General features: G+C 37.7%; 1 protein-coding gene across 4 annotated transcripts in view; it reads left to right on the top strand.

Annotated features, from left to right (window-relative positions):
* The window catches only part of RNF220 (ring finger protein 220), a 402605-nt gene that overhangs the window by 217262 nt on the left and 167117 nt on the right, over nt 1-18226 (top strand). Inside the window, exon 1 of one of the 4 annotated variants that reach the window (XM_032218006.1) lies at nt 17756-18040. The exons of the other annotated variants lie outside the window; for them this stretch is intronic. The gene's annotated coding sequence lies outside the window, so the exon portion shown is untranslated. Of the gene's footprint in view, nt 1-17755; nt 18041-18226 lie in introns of those variants that run through there. 4 annotated transcript variants of the gene reach the window in all.

The raw sequence follows: 18226 nt of genomic DNA, 5'->3' as shown, positions 1-18226 counted from the left end.
GTCTGCTGAATATGGTCTTAATAACAAAATGTCCTGCTCTCTCCCATCTCACTATTTTGCCCAACCCACCTGGATAGATATTTTATGGCCTCATCCTAAAACACTTCATGAAAGGAAAAAACTTCTAATAAATAGCGCACCTTTGTAGTAAGTAGGAATCAAGATATTTCCTGAAGAGATGTAGAATGCTCAGTTAATGCTTCATTTATTTTTAACCAGGTTTTTATCATTAATATATCATACCATTAATTTGGAAAACAAATATGGTATAATTAAGAGAATTTGTGTTTTGACCAGTAATGTTTAGGTTCTGATCCTTGCTGAGGCGTGAAATTCATAGCAAACCTTGTGTTAGTCATACATTCTTATCTGTGCATATATGCCACCTGAATTTTTGGAGGATGACTGATATAAAATGACAAATTATAGGAAAAACAATTCTGAGTTGACAAGCTGCAGGCTTTTTCCCAGCCCATCCCCAATTTGGATTAGACAGAAGGGGAAGAGAAAGGACATTGTAACACTAGGCTGACAGATTTGTAATATTTACCAAAAAACAAAACCCAAACCTCTTTGCATTGACAGTAAATAGGGAAAGGAAATTAGCACCATCCAGAGCTGAAATAGTTGATAGATACAGATTGAGCTTCTCTAGGAGGCTAGAAAAACTCTGAATGTAATGAATCACATATCAACCTCTCCCTGCTTTCTCCCAAAGAATATCCTGCTTTGGGAAAACACTCATATGGCTGGGCTCATGGATTGCTGTTACCTTCCCACCAAACTGTTATCTATTTATCTACTGTCATTTGCATGTTTTAAACTGCTCGGAAGTCAGGGGTTGGGGCAAGAAATGGGAACTCATCCTGTCATGCGTCCTTGGATCTCAAACTCTAGATAGATAGACAGAGACAGAGAGAGAGATTCTTGTCCTTTTCATGAATCAACAATGAGCTGGGATGAGGTTGAATTGAATTTTAATTTATTACAAGCATAAGAAATTGTCACGTAGAATGTCAGAGCATTGATACATTTAGCTCAATATCATCAATTTTACTAGGAGTTTAGACAGCATTTTCCCCTAGCTTTATCTGAGGAAAATTGAGCTTAATTTTTACCTTTTATGCCTGGGAAGATAAGGGAGGATTAAATTACAATGTTTAAGATCCAAAAAAGTGATATGCTATAAGTATAACTCTTCTGCTGATTAGCCTTTTCAGCTTCTAAGTTTCTAGTAATCTGCCAGCATCTCTCATCCATCTCCTTCTCTTACACACAGTTTTAAAAATATTTTAAAAGTTGGTGAAACAAGATTTCCTTCGAAAGATGCTGGCTTTCAGCAAAGGTGCAACTAATCTAGCAGGACACAGGTTCCACTGTTAACTGATATTCCTTCTTCAACTTAAAAAGGCCTAGTTATAAGTTCTTGCAAATCAATTTTGCAAATTGTATTCAAGAATTAAATATCTATATTTCTGGGCCAATATTGCTCCATTTCACCATCACTGCCAAATTGTCTTTTGTATATTCCTGCATTCTTCTTAGAAATTGTATTTAAATTGTTTCATTTATTCCTCTCTCCTTTCTCCTTAGATTAATCGCCAGCTGGGAGCATTTTGTTTTCTTTTATTTTTGTGGAAACAATCCATAATCTTGTAGTGTCTGTTTCAAATATACATACAAACTGATTTTTATAGCTTGTTTTTATCACCTTTTTATTATCTTGGGACAGAAGCTTTAGTGGATTGTAGTCAAGGTTATGCAAACTAGGAGAAAATACCCTAGCAAAACTATAGATTTTCTCATTAAACTCTGCTTGGACATGTAGATATTGTCATAAAATTCTAGTAAGTATTATGGTGGCTAATATAAAATTATAGTTTGACAATCTGGCGCCAGTGACCATGCCTTCAGTTCAAATTAATACCCCCCACTTCTGGGCTAGAATAAAACCTGATTTCTGCCAGAGGAAAGATTCAGAACCTCCCCAGAGGGCTATGAATAGATTGATTGCAAGACTGCTATGCACAGAAGCAACTATCTCATTCTTCCCAAAGAGCTACAAACCCTATAACCCATTCAACCTAGTCATTTCATTTCTATCCCTACTTAATCCAGAGTTGGCTACCAGGTACACACTGCTTTTATTCATAGAAATGAAGGCCATGATAGTGTGTGAAATCATATCCAGTTTTCCCAGTAGCCAATTATTTATCGATTTTTCAGAGTATAAGACGCACCAGTGTATAAGATGCCCCAAGGTTTTGAAAACACAAATTTTTAAAAAAGTAGGTAGATAGAGGGATAGAGAGGGAGAGAAAGAGAGAGAAATACAGTAGGTAGGTAAGGAGAGAGAGAGTGAGTAGGTAGGTAGGTAGATGTTTCCAGGTGTATTTTCCATGTGCTGTAGAAGGAAATCACTGACAATCTGCAGAGCCTAAGACTTTGTTTCTGCTGGCACAGCACTTGATCAATGTAATTCTCATCAATCAGTTAAAGAGCTTTCCAAAAGGGAAAAAAAAGTTTTTGCACTCTGCAAACCTCCCAGAAATGGCCCATTTTTCGCAAAAGCAGGCCCATTTTTTTAAAAGGCTTGAATAGCCTTGGGGGGGCTTGCAGAATGCTCCTGGGGGGGGCACCAAAAACGAGCAAAAAGGCCCGTTTTTTGTCAAAAAAAATTGTATGCATAGCCTTATGGAGGCTTCTAGAGTGCTGCTGGGGGCTGGGGGGGCAAAAAACAGCCTGTTTTTTGCTCATTTCTTCCCTTCCCAGCCCCAGGAGCTCTCTGAAAGCCTCCATAAGGGTATGCATTGCCATTTTGGTAAAGGAGGCAGGGCTTTGGGAGGCAAAAAATGCTGTATTCAATGTATAAGATGCACCCAGATTTTCAGCTTCTTTTTTGAGGGAAAAAGGTGCGTCTTATACTCAGAAAAATACGGTAACTTGCTATACGGTTTGCTGATCATTATTATGCATTGTGGATCACTGGTAGAAGAAATATAACTACTGCATTTTTCAGACTATAAGATGCACCGGAGTATAAGACGCATCAAGATTTTGAAGAGGTAAATAAAACTTTTTATTTACCTTTTATTTTTAAATAAAAAAGTTTTTGCCCTTGCCTGCGTTTTTTGTGAAAAGCTGGGCATGCAGAGAGTTTAGGAGGCCTGCAAATTGCTCCTAAAGACCAGGGAGGGCAAAAACAGGCCATGCAGAGGGTTTGGAAGGCCTGTAAAGTGCTCTTGGGGGCTGAGAAGGGCAAAACGAAGCAAAAACTGGGCCTGTTTATCAACCAGGGAGGGCAAAAACGAGGCATGCAGAGGGTTTGGAAGGCTTGTAAAGTGCTCCTGGGGGCTTGGGAGGGCAAAACACCCCCGTTTTTGTGAAAAACGGGCCCATTTTCACTTGTTTTTGCCCTCCTCAGCCCCCAGGAGCACTTTACAGGCCTCCCAAACCCACTGCATGCCTCATTTTTTTTAAAAAAGGCCCATTTTCCCCTCGTTTTTGCCTTTCCCAGCTTCCAGGAGCACTTTGTAGGCCTCCTAAACCCTCTCTGCGTTCATTTTTGCGAAAAATGGGATGCATGGGGCGGGGTTTCAGGAAACCAAAAATGGTTGTATTTTGTGTATAAGACACACCCAGATTTTCACCCTCTTTTTGGGGGGAGAGAGTGCGTCTTATACTCTGAAAAATACGGTAACTCTATTTCATCCCTGGCCAAGTTTTCCTGTCTCTCATTGCCATTAGAAGTTGGCTAAACCAGTGACACTGAGGGCAATCCCAGGGTTGAGGAGGAATGAGTAGGCCCCATCCTCCCTGCTTAAAATTACTTATAAAATAACAGGCAACCTGCAAGTAAACTTCTGGGTAAGTCTTCGGGGCTCCAGTTCAGTGTCTCTCAACTATGACAACTTTAAAATGTGTGGACTTCAACTTTCAGAATTCTCTAGACAGAGAAACACTGTTCTGGTCCAAGACTCCTAGGAGGGAGGGTATGAAGCCAGGTCAATAAATGTTTGTCTGTCTCTCTCTAGCCTTTTACCCAGTAATTAAAATGGCCTATAAGGCCCCACTCATTTTTAAAAATATGCTTTATATGGTCTATTTAAAGCGATTTCTGCTTCTTAGGAAACCTAATGATGACATTTTAATCTCTAAAATAAAATACAATCTTGCCTACGTATATGCCCATGCTATAAGGCAGGACAAATTTCTGTGAGTTTTCGAATTGCATTAACACTTAGTTGCACTAATGTCTTACTCCTATGTCATACTCTGTAAAACTCTCATGTTTAGTCCTTGAATGAAATTAATTTTAATCTCTTCAACAATAGTAAAAGTATTGTCTTTGCTATATGTCCCATGTGCCACTTCATGATGACCTTGTAATTCTTTATGTATGTGCTGTGAGCAGTTGCACATTTTTCTACATTGTGTGCATGATTCCATACATTAGGGAGTAAGTAACAGGGCACCTTTCACTTGCTTCAGACTTTACCTCCTTTGATTTCTATTTATTAGCTGGACTTGTGGACATTGTGACCTAATACCAGTGAAGGATATCTAGTGACCTAATCTTGCCCTAGGTAGTAATGTCAGCTTGCTAGATGGGAGATTTCTTCAGATAGTGTTGTACCTAGTTTATTGTTCAAAGGACATTTGTATTGCATATAGCTAGGCTCTAGAAACAATTGTTTGATTGTCTGATTAACATTTAAAGCCATATCGACAATAAATCTGTGGTAGCATGACCGTTCACTACCGTCATGTGATGAAAACTCTTAATCATATTTATTATGTAAACACAGCATGTCTTGCCCCTGTTAAATTATTAATAGTACTATTAATATATTTACATACAAATCTTACTGCAAGTGATGGAAACTGAAAAAAACTGCCCCTTTGTGTAATAGATTCTGTATCTTGTAGAGAGCTGCTTATGAAAGAAACAAGCATTAATTCTTCTCAGGATTCATGTTAAGAATATTATCTCTTTCATTTTGAGAAGTGGCTATTTTGTAAACAGCCAGGGTGTCAATTCCCCTTTCCCAAAATAATTTATTTTAAAACATATTTGTATTATAACCTTCAATATTATTATTAATATTGCAGTACCACTATTTTCATTACTGTAAAATTGAAAGGATTACCCTGCTATTCAATTTCTTTTACGGTATTTAAAAAAAATTGTGGATAGCTGAGACCTGTCCTCATCAATAATTATTGTTGAAATTTCTGAAAATTAAGAGTAATATTAGAGGATGCATTTTTATTTTTTACAATTTTAATATTCTGAAACAAGGCAATTTTCCTCAATTTAATGCTTTATAAATCTGCCTTTAATAATAGGGGGTATTATGATTTCCTGTACCATGTTAAGCCTTTTATGCTGTTAAAAAAGATTTCTCTTTTCCTCTTGCTGAAGGCATATCCCCACTGCAATACAGTATTACCATGTCCCTAATGAGTAATGAGAATAAAACAATTCTGAGCCCATTTCACAAGAAGATGATGATTTATGGCTGCCCATTCCTCTAGTAAAGATGGTGTCTTGTAGCCTCTTGGTCTACTAGTTGGTAAACTGTAGGAAGAGGAACAAGATACCTATAATGGGCCCATGTGTGTCTTCTGGGGAGCAATAAAGCCCACAGACAATAAGTTGTAGCACTGTGCTCCAATATATAATTCTTCTGAATTGTTCATATATAAAATAATTCCTGTGTTGTACTATGATGCTCCTGTGTACAGGATGTCAAAGCATGAATCTATTTAACGTATGGGTACTCCCTAGTCTCACCTGCCCTTAATAACTGACTACAATTCTTTTTTAGGAGAAAAAAAAAGCTTTTTTCCCCCCTCTCTGCAATTTCTCATGAAACAGGCACTTTCAGAAAAATGATAAGAAAGCAATTGTTTCAAATCGGTCATTTGGGACTCAAATTACTAATCTAATACATTTTTATGGAGGGTTGCGGAGAGCTCCTATAAAATACAGTCTTCAACTTACCAGTATTCTGAATATGATAGATTGAACCCAACAATCTCTTTGGGCTATTCAGGTTTAGGATCTGTGAAGCTGTTGCTGCTGTCATAATATAAATGTTTATATTCCTTTATCAATAGTGTCTACCTTGTCAAGGGTTTCCAATTCCCCTGGGATAGATGTTCCACCTTACCCCAAGGGGGAGGGGAAAATAGATGAAGCATTTGAAAGAGAGGATTTAGGACCACTATCTAAAACTATCCAATCACTACCAATTCAATATGCTAAAATTCAAGCTGAAGCACGGACAATCTTTCCCCCCTCTGGATATGGTATATAAGTACCGGTAAGTAGGCTTTGGAGTTCTTATCAAACTGTTTTGTAATTAGTTTAAACCAATAACATTTACTGTACCGTATAACATTGTTGTTATATTCCCTCAAATAATCCTATAGTTCATACTATCCATAGGAGCTTACTCAGGAATAATAGTTCCATTAGTTTGATGGAACTGTTTGTCTAGATTTTTTTTAAGTTTTCAGGCTTTGATCAGCAAAATATTCCTACTTGAAATGTTTCTATTTTCCTAGGTATTGGCCCTTAATTAGTCATTTCTTGGTTGTAATTTTCTGTCAGTAAGGTCCTCATTTAATGTTCAAAGCAGTTTACTTAGTTACTGACCCTTTAATTAACTTTCCATTTCAGAATCAGTTCCCGCAAGCCCTATATTAGCAAATGGTTAATTAAAGAACCAAGAAAAGAAAGTAGTGCTATAAAATAAACCAGAAAAACATTTGTTCTTTTTTAATTTATTGTGATCCCTGAAACATTGCATGGAAAATTACTCAAATTCTTTATAATGGATGTAAATGTAATGTAGTGCTCATCAACTAATATAATATTTGAAAATTAATATTACTAATGTTGCTTCTAATTTAATTAATGTTAAAATTGCATTTTAACAATAATACTTTATACATTTGTGCAAGAGTAAAATCAAAATTAGAGTATAAGTTCTTTTTTGTGTCTATGAAATGATTGCCTCTCAAAGTTCATAATTATAGTATAACCTAAATGTATGGCAAACAGTACAAAAGTAAAGAAAAACTGCCAAAATGAACAAAAGGATTTAAACAGTGGGTTTTTTAATTATATCTTGCCTAGACCATAAGTCAAGCTAGTTTCTTAAATTTGTTATTAGTTTTATATTCTAGGAACCAAAGAGAGCCCTTTCTCCTCCTATTTTCCTTTTGTTGACTATATGTCTACCACTTTTGTTGCTTCAACTATTACTCTTACTATTTGGTAGTCCTACTTTCTTACTCAGTTTCCACTAATTTATTCAGTTTTTCATTTATCATTAAGCTATTTATGTGAATGATTACAGAATCCAGACGGGGCTTATCCTTGATCACATTTGCTAGGGTGGGGGAGAAATTAATTTGGTTCATCTTTGATTTTTGCAGTTTGAAACCAATTTGTCATATTTATCCGTTGAAATTCAGTTTTCCCAATTTTGCAATGTACTCTTCCAATACAATGTAAAAATATGTTTTACAAGCATTCATTGTTTTAAAATTGTATGTCAAATCTGTATATATTAGATAAAATCACTATCTAATGCATATATTTGGAGAAATGTGGTAGAATATATATGAACTTTAAAAAAACAAGTTTGCAAAACCAGATAAGACATACTTGCAAAATGAAAAAATATAATAAAATTGAATTTGGCCTGGTATGAAAATGAAAAGTTGAATGAAATCAAAATTGACAGATTTCTCAAGCTAGCAGATATATGAATCTAGGCAAGGCCCAACCATTATAATTCACCCAGCTCTGTGTTTATGACTGATAGGATTCAGCATTAGGTATCATAAACTAAGATGTGAAATTCTTCTTGATCAGTCTCTCCCAAGTATTTTAGTATAACTCTAAATACCTGCTCTCTTGGAATGATAGCCACAGATATCTGGTTTTGGTTTTATAATAAATTGTATCTTTTGCCTCAGGGCAACACATCTCCAATGCAATATCAAACTATCTTCCTAATTGCATTATATATGCATTATTGTAATTATTAATGGCCTAAATGAGTTCAGGTAGAAGCAAAAAAAAAGATCACATTGGTGCTAATCCAAAAACGATTCTGATAAGCATCCTTATGAGTTTTTAAAGCTGTTTCCTTACTGATTTATAGTGTCTGCTAAGCCATAATTGAAGTGATGCTTGTCTTCATTACTGTTGTACACTACCAGCAAAATGTTGGTTGAATGATGCTATAAATAACCGGTGAGAACATCAGGGGTGTCAAACTCGCAACCACACATTGTCATCATGTGATGTATCGGAACTTTTTCCCCCTTCACTAAAACGGGGGTGAGGCTGGCCAGCATGTCACGCATCCGGCCCATGGACTGTGAGTTTGTCACCCCTGTCTAGATGGCGCACTTGGTCTTCTCCAATCTAATTTCTCCAGTTGCATTCAACTTCCAAAATCGTCAACCAGTAGCTATGTCAACACATCTGGAGGCCAGCAGATTGAAGAGGATGGATTAGGCCTTCACCATCATGGTGTTTTTCAGTGTGAGCCCTGAGGTTAATGCATTCAGAAAACGAAAAGCCAAGGAGAGGGACGGGTTATTGACATTGTGCCTTTTTGTGGTCCTGGAGAGGTGGAGAGAGGGCTGGACAGACTGTAAAAACAAATCAAACAGTGAACAAAAACAACTCCCGAGCTTGCCAAAGAGCAGACTCAATATTGTCTTTTCTCTGACTCCTTTTTTTATAAGCCTCTAGCATTGGCAGCAACATAAAAATGTGGTTGTGAGGAAGAGAGTGTTTTGATTGCGACTGCTATTGTGACCCAAACAGTCAAAGAAGTACCAACGTGAGAAAATTAAAGGACAAGAGAGGAAGCACACAAGGAACAGCTGGGGGTGAAACTATCTCAGACTTTCTTGGATGCTGGGACAGTTGACATTGGCAAGCTTTGAAGAATTCTTTAAGCTGTTCTCTCTCACAAGTTTAGAAAGGTTAGCACTGTCTCCTAAGGGGGTGCACTCGAGATGAATTAGATTGTAACACCCATCATTCCCGGTTGGCTTGTTTGTTTCAACCTTAAAATGGACTGTGAGTCCCGCCCCCGCCCCCCCTCTACAAAGGAACTGTTGGAAAATAAATGCAGATGAAAAATTTGCCTTCCATACCTATTCTTCAGTGGAAGAAAAATGCTGCATTCCAAATAGACTCTTGACAAAAGTTTGTATTCATTTTCTCCCATTCATTTTTCTAGACCCCCCCCCAACAGCAGCCTCTCATACTATTGCTTTCTGTGCTGTACTTCAAGATAAACATTATAAGGCTGTCTCATAAATAAACCAATAAACCATGTAACATGGAAGCAACTACAATATAGAAAAACTAGGATGATAAAACAGTAAATGAACAACTAATTAATTTAATTGTTAAATATATCTTTATCTGATACCCAAAAAAGAAAATACAAGTAGAGTACCATACTTGAGAAGACTGTGTCTCTTCTCAGTTAGTCATCCAGCACATCCAAACAACGATCAGAGAATAAAGGTCAACATATACAGTGGTGTAAAAGTACAGTGGTGAAATTCAAACATTTTCCCTACTGGTTCTGTGGGTGTGGCTTGGTGGTCATGTGACCGGGCAGGTGTGGGTTGCTTGTCATATGACTGGATGGGTGGTGGCTGCACAATTGACTCACACACAATGTAAAAGGAACTGGACTTCACACAAAATGGCTCCTGCAAGAAGCAGGAACCTCACAGAGTCACAGAGAGCTCAAAAACAAACTCTCACACTTTACACAAAATTAACACAAAAGCTACACAACTGATTCACACACAATGCAAAAGCAGCTGGACTTCACACAAAATGGCTTCTGCAACAAGCAGGAACCTCACAGACAACCAGGCACAGCTTATTGTCCCACAGCTGATTGGTAGTAAAAAATATACATTTTACTACCGGTTTGGGCGAATAGGTAGTTAAAAATGCTAAAAAAAAAGTTTTAAAAAGTTCCAACAATTGTGCGGCATATCTGATTGTCGAAACTTTTTTTACTTTTTAAAGCATTTTTTTACTACTGGTTCAGCTAAAGGTAGCATTTTTTACTACTGGTTGGGTGAACCGACCCAGACCGGTAGCATTTTTCCCCTGCTCTGGTACCATAATCCCAAAATAAGAACCAGCTTCCAATTCTCTCAGATAGCCCACTATGAAAGAAATGACGGCACATATTAATATTCTTACCTGTGTTCATTTGCTTGGCTTCAGTGCCAGTGGATCTTTCCTGGTGTATTTGGTCTCTGACAACTGTGTCAGTTCCTGCCTACTAGCTTTCATTCATGGGATTATTCATAGTCTTACAGATACCGTGTGCACTATCCAGTCAGAATGATGACAAATTTCAGCGAGATCCAAAGGGCATCAAAGATAACTCCTTTGAAGCAGAAGAAAGGAAACATTCAGCAGAGCCTGAGCACAACTTTAATGCTCTGAGAGAATCCACTCATTGTGTGTGTCTCTCTGATGGAGCCCAAATATTACCTTAAACTATGGTTTGTTCATAAACAATGGGTAAATATCAAAACAAACACCAAATATTGAGTATTTAGTACATTAAACTATGAATCGCGGTTTGAAAACCACATTGGTTTGATTCACCCACGTGCAAAACCCAAATCAAACAGAGCATGATGGCTTGATATGTACGTGTGTGCACGCCATGCTGAGCACACCTCACCAGCAGCAGCAGCAACCTTCCCATTAATTTTTACTAGTGTAAATGCTATGATGCTGATGATTTCAAAGTTTTTTAAACAGCTATTTTTAAATTACTTAAGGTGAAAATAAATGTTTTTGTGGGTGGGGAAATTATATCACCCTTCATTCTTATATACAAAAATAAATCCTTGCAGTTTTGTTCTATATAATAACAGCAAACCTCTGTTGAATAGTAAGATTTTGCTTTGCTCAGTCTTCTGCTACACCCAGTAAGTTCTAAAGAACCCACATTTTTTTTCTGATTAATGGGCTCCAGATGGGTCTTCTCTTTTGACTCAGAACTGCAGTTGAGTTACCTTAAAGTAGACAAGACCTGCAGGATAGGAAAAATTCAAATAGTAGAGAAAGTCTTCAATTATTAATTACAGGTAATCCTTGCTTAATGACCATTTGTTCAGTGACTTCAAAGTCCCAAAGGCACTGAACAAATGACATATACAAATGTTCCTCAAAGCTGCAGCTGTTGTAGCACCCCTGTGGTCATTTGGTGAAAATTCAGGCATTTGGCAGCCCATCTGCATTTACAACAATAGGGTGCCCTTCAACTTGCCTATATTCCTTCACCTTTGCTCTTTTTGCTGCCCTGTTCTCTGCCACCTCTGATATCCTGCACTCTGCCCTAAACTCCAGCTGACCTTTATGCTCCTCTTCCTTCTGCTGCTGAGAGGTGTGTCCCACATGGCCCTTTTTGAGGCAGCTACTGGCCACACGCTTTTCCAAGATGGGCATGAGGCCTTCCCAAGCGTATCTTGTCATCAGCAGGAGGAAGACAATGAGGGTCTGCTAGAGATGGGGGAGGCAGAGGTGCAGGACAGTGGAGGTGCAGGGCAGCAGGTGTGGCCATGTATAGGGCAGCCAAAAGAGCAGAAATGGAAGGAGAGAGGGGAGGTATGAAGCTGAGGGGAACATAGTAGAACAGGAGATGCGTAAGGTCCTTGCCTAACGAAGGCATGGTCCTGGCCTAATGACCATAACCAGGACTACTAGAACTGCTATCGCTAAGCAGCGTGGTAATATTTTGCCTAACAACTGCTTTGCTTCAGGTCCCAGCTAGGATCACTAAGCAAAGACTACTTGTAATGCTATATAAGTCTAGATTAGCCCTTAATTTGAGTTGGACCTGGTTACCTTAGTACTGGGGAGGCAGAATATTAGGAAACTCCAGGGCTAAGGGCTAAGCCAGTGTGTCTCAACCTTAGCAACTTTTAAGATTTATCTTCAACTGTATAATGGGAGCTGAAGTCCACACTTCTTAAAACGTTGCTGAGATTGAGAATCATTGGGCTAAACTATAAGATAAATAACCACTGATTGTAGTTTGGGTTTTAGGGTAAGCATAGAAAAGGAGTGAGGAGTTACACTAGCGCCATTTATTATGTTTAGGTGGAAATCAGTAGAAGTCATACTCAACTCAAAGGAATTTTACATTTTAAAATCTAAACACAAGTAGAACGTTCATGCCATGCTTATTCAAAAGTTGATCAATATGATCAAGTCTCCTGTCAAAACGTATCTTACAGGAAAGCATTCTTTTCAACAGCTATCATAGTAAAAACATATTTTCAAGGCCTTTGTTTACGGAAATGCCAGTCTTCCATATAAGCTTCCTTGGCAAATAAAGTAATAGCAACATCTGCTTTAACTGTTCCTGCATTTCTCCTTCACGGTTTTCTACACATTCCTTTACATTATGAGGGCCAGGAAGTACATCAGATCCAAAGGCAAACAAGAATTTTGAAGCATGCAAGGGTACAAATGTATCTACAACTCCGTAAAACATTTTTTCATAGCTTGATGTGGCAGCGGTGTAGAGTGACTGTATGATGTCTTTTAAGGAGTTCTAAATGATACTATATTTGCAACCCAAAGTAGTTTTTTTCCTTTGAAAATGAAGTGCTGCCTAGCCTTAACTATTACTGTTTTACATTGTATAAAAGACCCAGTCTGTAGTGGTTAAGGACCAGACTAGAAACTGGGAGAGTTCTAGTCCTGCCTTAAGCATGAGCCAACTGTATAGTCTTTGGCCGGTCAATGTCTCTCAGCCCTAGGAAGCAAGCAATGGCAAATCATTTCTGAAACCTTGCCAAGAAAACAGCAATGCACTCTGAGCTTGCTTGTTTTCTTGTAGACATTTCATTACCCAAACTAGGTAATATCACCAGTGCTGGTAAGGAGTGCGGTAGTAAACCCCTAATTTCAGCCCTGAGCTACAAATATTCCCCTTTTTTGGAAACAGCAGGAATTTATCCAGGAAGTCACCAGGATTTCACAACTGACACTATTGGTGAAACATGGAAGGATTCCACTTTTTATAGTACTGTTCTTGCAAGAATGTGCTCATTTGATTGGGAGAAATGGCAACTGTGTCCTGAAAATGGAGACCACATTTGTGTCTAAGTCATTACATAAACATCGTATGTTTTGCATGTGTATGGCAACATCTTCACTTACTTAAACAATCCAGACATGTAGTTGTTCTTTATCTCCAAATCATCAAGACTCACGCAGGCTTCTTGAGACATGCTGTTATTTGCTGATCTCCCTCAGCATTTCAGTGGTCCTTATTTTATGACTAGTTCTTAACAACCTGCTGTTGGTCTCCTGCTGATGAGACTTTCCCTCATGTCCGTCTAGCTAGAATAATATTTGAAGAGTTAATCAAAGAAGAAAAGCCCACTGGGAGAAAGGAATCCTGTGGTAGGAAGCACATCTGCTGTGATAGTTCTGCATGGGAATTCATAGTAATAATTTTAAGCAGAAAATGTAGAACTACCAAATATAATCTCATAGCCAGTGTGGTGTATTGGTTAAAGTGTTTTAAGTCCACTCCCAGCTACGGAAGTTCACTGACTGATTTTGGACCTGTAATTATCTCTCAATCCAATCTTCCTCATAAGCATATGTGGTGGTGGGGGGAATCAAAGGAAAGAGTGCTATGTATGCCATATAGAGTTTCAAAAAGAAGTGGGATATAAATCAAATAAATATTGTCTGAATCACATCAGCTTAGATGGTGACATAAGGAACTCAATTTTTTTTTTAAATTTTCACCATGATTTACTGTCTCACAATGACAAGTAAAATTCCTTCAGTGTTATAGCCTTTTAGTGTTGTAGGAATATATAGATAAGGTCTTCACAGTTTTGTGAACTGCCTGTAAGTTATAAAAATAAGACTTTTAATAGATGTTCAAAAATATCAGTGACTATCAAGCTTCTGAACAAGACAACACCATGCAATTAGAAAAAGCAAGTGAATCAACCTGCCTTACGGGAGAAACTTAAAACTGGAAAAGTTTCCAAAGTGTCTGGATTATGGGCAGAGAAGTAATGTTGTGAATGCTTACCCATTTAAAGTAAAAGCAAGGACAATTCTAAGATAAAACAGCATTCCATAGTATGGTAACTTTGAAGTGTCTCCCTGTTTCCAGTTTGCAGTTATCAAATTCAGAAAGAACATTGTTCTTTGTTTCTGAAAGCTCAATGTAATTACTGTATTTTTCGGAGTATAAGATGCACAGGAGTATAAGACGCACCAAGATTTTGAAGAGGCAAATTAAAAAAAAAGATTTTGCACTCTGCAAACCTCCCAAAAACAGCACATTTTTTTGCAAAAACAGACCCATTTTCCCCCCCAAAAAAGACATGAATAGCTTTAGGGGGCTTGCAGAGTGCTCCTGCGGGGGTGGGACCCCCAAAAACGAGCAAAAAAACAGCCCATTCTTTGCAAAAACGGACCCATTTTTCATTTTAAAAAAGGGCATGGATAGCCTTTAGGAAGCTTATAGTGCTCCTTGGGGCTGGGGGAGGGGAATTAAGCAAAAAACGTGCCATTTTTTGCTCATTTCTGCCCTCCCCAGCCCCCAGGAGCTCTCTAAAAGCTTCCTAGAGGATTTTCAGCCTCTTTTTTGAAGGAAAAAGGGGTGTCTTATACTTCAAAAAATACAGTAATAAAGTCATTGGTTTTTAATGTTTTAGATTGATAGTAGCTCTTTCTACACATATGTTGTTTCAGTCAATCAATGCTAAATAGCATACAAGTCCATTAATAATACAAATATAATAAAATGTGTATTTGGATAATGCAAACTATATAATGAATATAACAATCCTATTTCCATTACCCATTACTCATCCCAGATAACATCCATTCTTCTCAGCTTTTCTGTCCCAAAGGGCTTTCCACCACAGCCAAGTTTTATCTACCTTCCTAAAAATTAAAAGTGACTGTGATACTATCACTTCACAGGATAGAATAAATTTTCACCTCCAAATTCACTCCTGCTGCATTTCATAGGAGTAGGTGAGGATTTGGTGCCTGCACATCTTAGGTGAGCATATTTTACTCAGAATATATGGTCCCACAGATAACCAGATAAGTTCTCAACTTTTTGGAAAGATAATCTTTTATAAAATGGTTTTGTTTCTTGACTGGTGAGTGACAATATTCAAACTGAAATAGTTCACCTCAATTAAAAATAAATTACACCAACATGTTTTACCAAAAGCTGGAATGTATGTTTATTGAACCTTAAGGCTAGCCAAAATATAAGTACTAACTTAACTCAGATGGCTGATATTATAGTTTATATTCATGTATCAATTCAGTGTATGTGTATGACACATGTAATGACATACATTATGTATGATAATGTATTGTAAGTTCCTCTTAACTCATATTTTAATATAAAAAATCCTTACTCTTTCCCAAAAGCCTGGAGAAGCTTTTCCAAAGTCCCACAAACTTCAGAAATCACTCGTATTGGCTTAGCTCACATATTACAAGAGACAGTCAATTTTCTTTGGTTTTTGCTAATTTTGTCAACTCATCCATTGTGGTTTGTTCAGTAAGCTTTAGTGAAGCCATGGCTTATATGGGTATGAATCCAGTTATTTTCTCTATTAGACTGGTCACTCCAAAATATTCCATTGTATTCCATGCATACATTTGAGTCTTCTAACCCTGATCAGGCCCTTTTCCCAGGAATATATTTTTGCCAAATGAATGTGCCCCTTCGGAGAACTTGCCTTACCTTACCAATTAGCAACCGACCTTTCCTTTATTAGCCACTAAAATAATATTTTCCAGCCTGAAAAGAGTTGCAAGCCAGTAACTCAGAGAATGAGACAAAGCCATCATAGAAAGCGCCAACAATCCAATATATGAGGAATCTATTGAGGCAGCCATAATAAATGGTCGCTGCTTGAGGTTTTTTTTCCACAGTGAGGGTTCACTGCATTGTTCAGTATTTTGGGGACATTTTTCCAGCACCTTTCCAAAAAAAACCAGGTCCTTTGTGTTTTCTTCACTTATTAACACTGCTGTAATAAAGCAATCAAAGAGCAATAAGCCCAACATGACCAGAAGCAAGGGAAGGCATTTTAAAATATTTGTAAAGAAAAAAAAAGTAATTAGTGTTTACTTATTATGCACTTTAAAGCTTAGCAACATGATGTGATCAGAGAAGGGAAGGGAGAAAAAAGAGACGCCCCTCTGTCACCCCTCCCCCCACATTTTGCTCCTCTCTCTCTTCATTAGTGGCCACAGCTGTGCATCCAGCCAATTACTTGAAAATAATAAGTACATTTTGCAGTAAATTAAATATTAATTAGTGCTTGGTGGATTGTTGTTTCTTTCTGAACAGGGGTGGGGGAGAGCAGAAAAAAGGCAAGGGAGAATAGCTGAGCTACCTTGCATCTGCTGGTATGTTGATAACACAAAAGTAGGAAAAGTGGGCTTCTTCAATTTCAGGATAAATTAAAAATGTTTGTTTGTTTGTTTTATTTGCTCCTTGGGCAGTTGCTGTCATGGCTTCCTTGTTTCTCAAGCAGAGAATGTTCTTTTTAAACTGATAACATCCAGAATCATCAGACGCCTCGTTGCTCTCCGCTCCTTTCTCGCTGTTTTTACTGGCTGCTATATCTCAGTCTCACTGCCAATTTCTTGTGACGCTGCAGAAGTGCCAAGATCCCCCTCAGCATCAGAAAGAATGGCAGCACACAAACTGGAGGGACTGTGGCAACTGGAGAACAGTAGCTCCACAAAATTGGAAGCTCCTTCCTTTTGAAGAGTGGACTTAAGGGCACATAAGCAAGCTAATGTACGATTGAGTCCATCTAGGAACTTAAATGCAAATTCCTCCCTCAGTTAAATGGGATTGGAAATGGAGATAAACAGTATAGTTCAGCCAAAGTTGAGCATTTTACGTTTCTGGGATTCGAGACATTGTAGGAAGAAAGCCATGTTAGTCTATGGTAGCAAAGCATGAGAGTGTGTCTGCTAATATCTTTTGAGAGTAATAGATTTCATTGAAACTGCAACGCATAAAAGCTTATAGCTTTTGATAAAATTGGTTAGTTGGAAAAAGTGTTACCCAGACATCACCTTGGTTCAATAGGAAAATTAAGCAAATTCCGAACAAGCTTTGACTACAGCTAATGGGATTTAAGATGCACCACACTTTTTTTTAACATACTGGTCAATCTTATCTGGACTTTCATTTATGTTTCTGTCTGATAAATAACATCCATGGTAGAAACCAAGACTGGTTGTAGCAAAAATACAGTGCCAAAGAGAAATGAAGCAAGCTTTTCCCCTGCTTTTCCTCTTTTCCTCTGCCCATTTAAACACATGAAAGAAATATTTTTCGAGGTAAATGGAGAAAGGGTGGCTTTCTATTAACAAACCTTTGAGGGGATATGATACAGTGATTCAGAGGATGACTATTCCAATTTAAGTCTAGTTAGGCATTCTTCAAATATGTACCTAATTTCACAATATCCAAGCTGAGTTAATGTTATGTCTTGTTTATGTCCAGGTGCCAGTGAAAGCACAGCTGGCCAATGTGAGCTTTCAGGTTTTCAGTGTGTATCTTTTTGTACTGGCAATCATTTATTTGTGTTTCATCTTGTGCAAGCTCTCCTTCCCCGCTGAGAAGTATGTAACGCCAGGGGCTCTTTGAAGACCTCTTCCTATAGGGAGCCACCAGCATCTTCTTTAAACATCTGCCTTTTTCAAAACACTCTTTTGCATCTAAGATTTTTTTTGTTTACTATCACAAGTAGTGTATTTGCATGTCTGCATGGCATTTCTTTTCAAAAAGATTCTATCATGCCTATTTGTAAATAGATGCTAATAAAATTATATGCCATCATCTTTAAAATGGGTGTCTACCTAGAAATGCATTTTTCCTTATTATTGCTTTTATTGCTGCAGTATGATCAGCACATAATTACGGTAAGTGTTACTTAGAAAAACAATCTTCATTATAATAGATGCCTATGTGTGTGAAAGAGAGAAATAACCTACATTATACTACAATGACTACGGAGGAAATCCAGTGTGTCTGATATGCTGTGTGTGTTATGGAAATAGTTGAGTAATATCAGTGGTGAAGAGCAAATTTCCAGTGTTTTGTTTCAA

Source organism: Thamnophis elegans, chromosome 5 (assembly GCF_009769535.1).
Source record: "Thamnophis elegans isolate rThaEle1 chromosome 5, rThaEle1.pri, whole genome shotgun sequence".
NCBI classification, from domain to species: Eukaryota; Metazoa; Chordata; class Lepidosauria; order Squamata; family Colubridae; genus Thamnophis; species Thamnophis elegans.
Note: the sequence above shows the minus strand (reverse complement) of the source record. Positions and strands in the feature narration are given on the sequence as shown.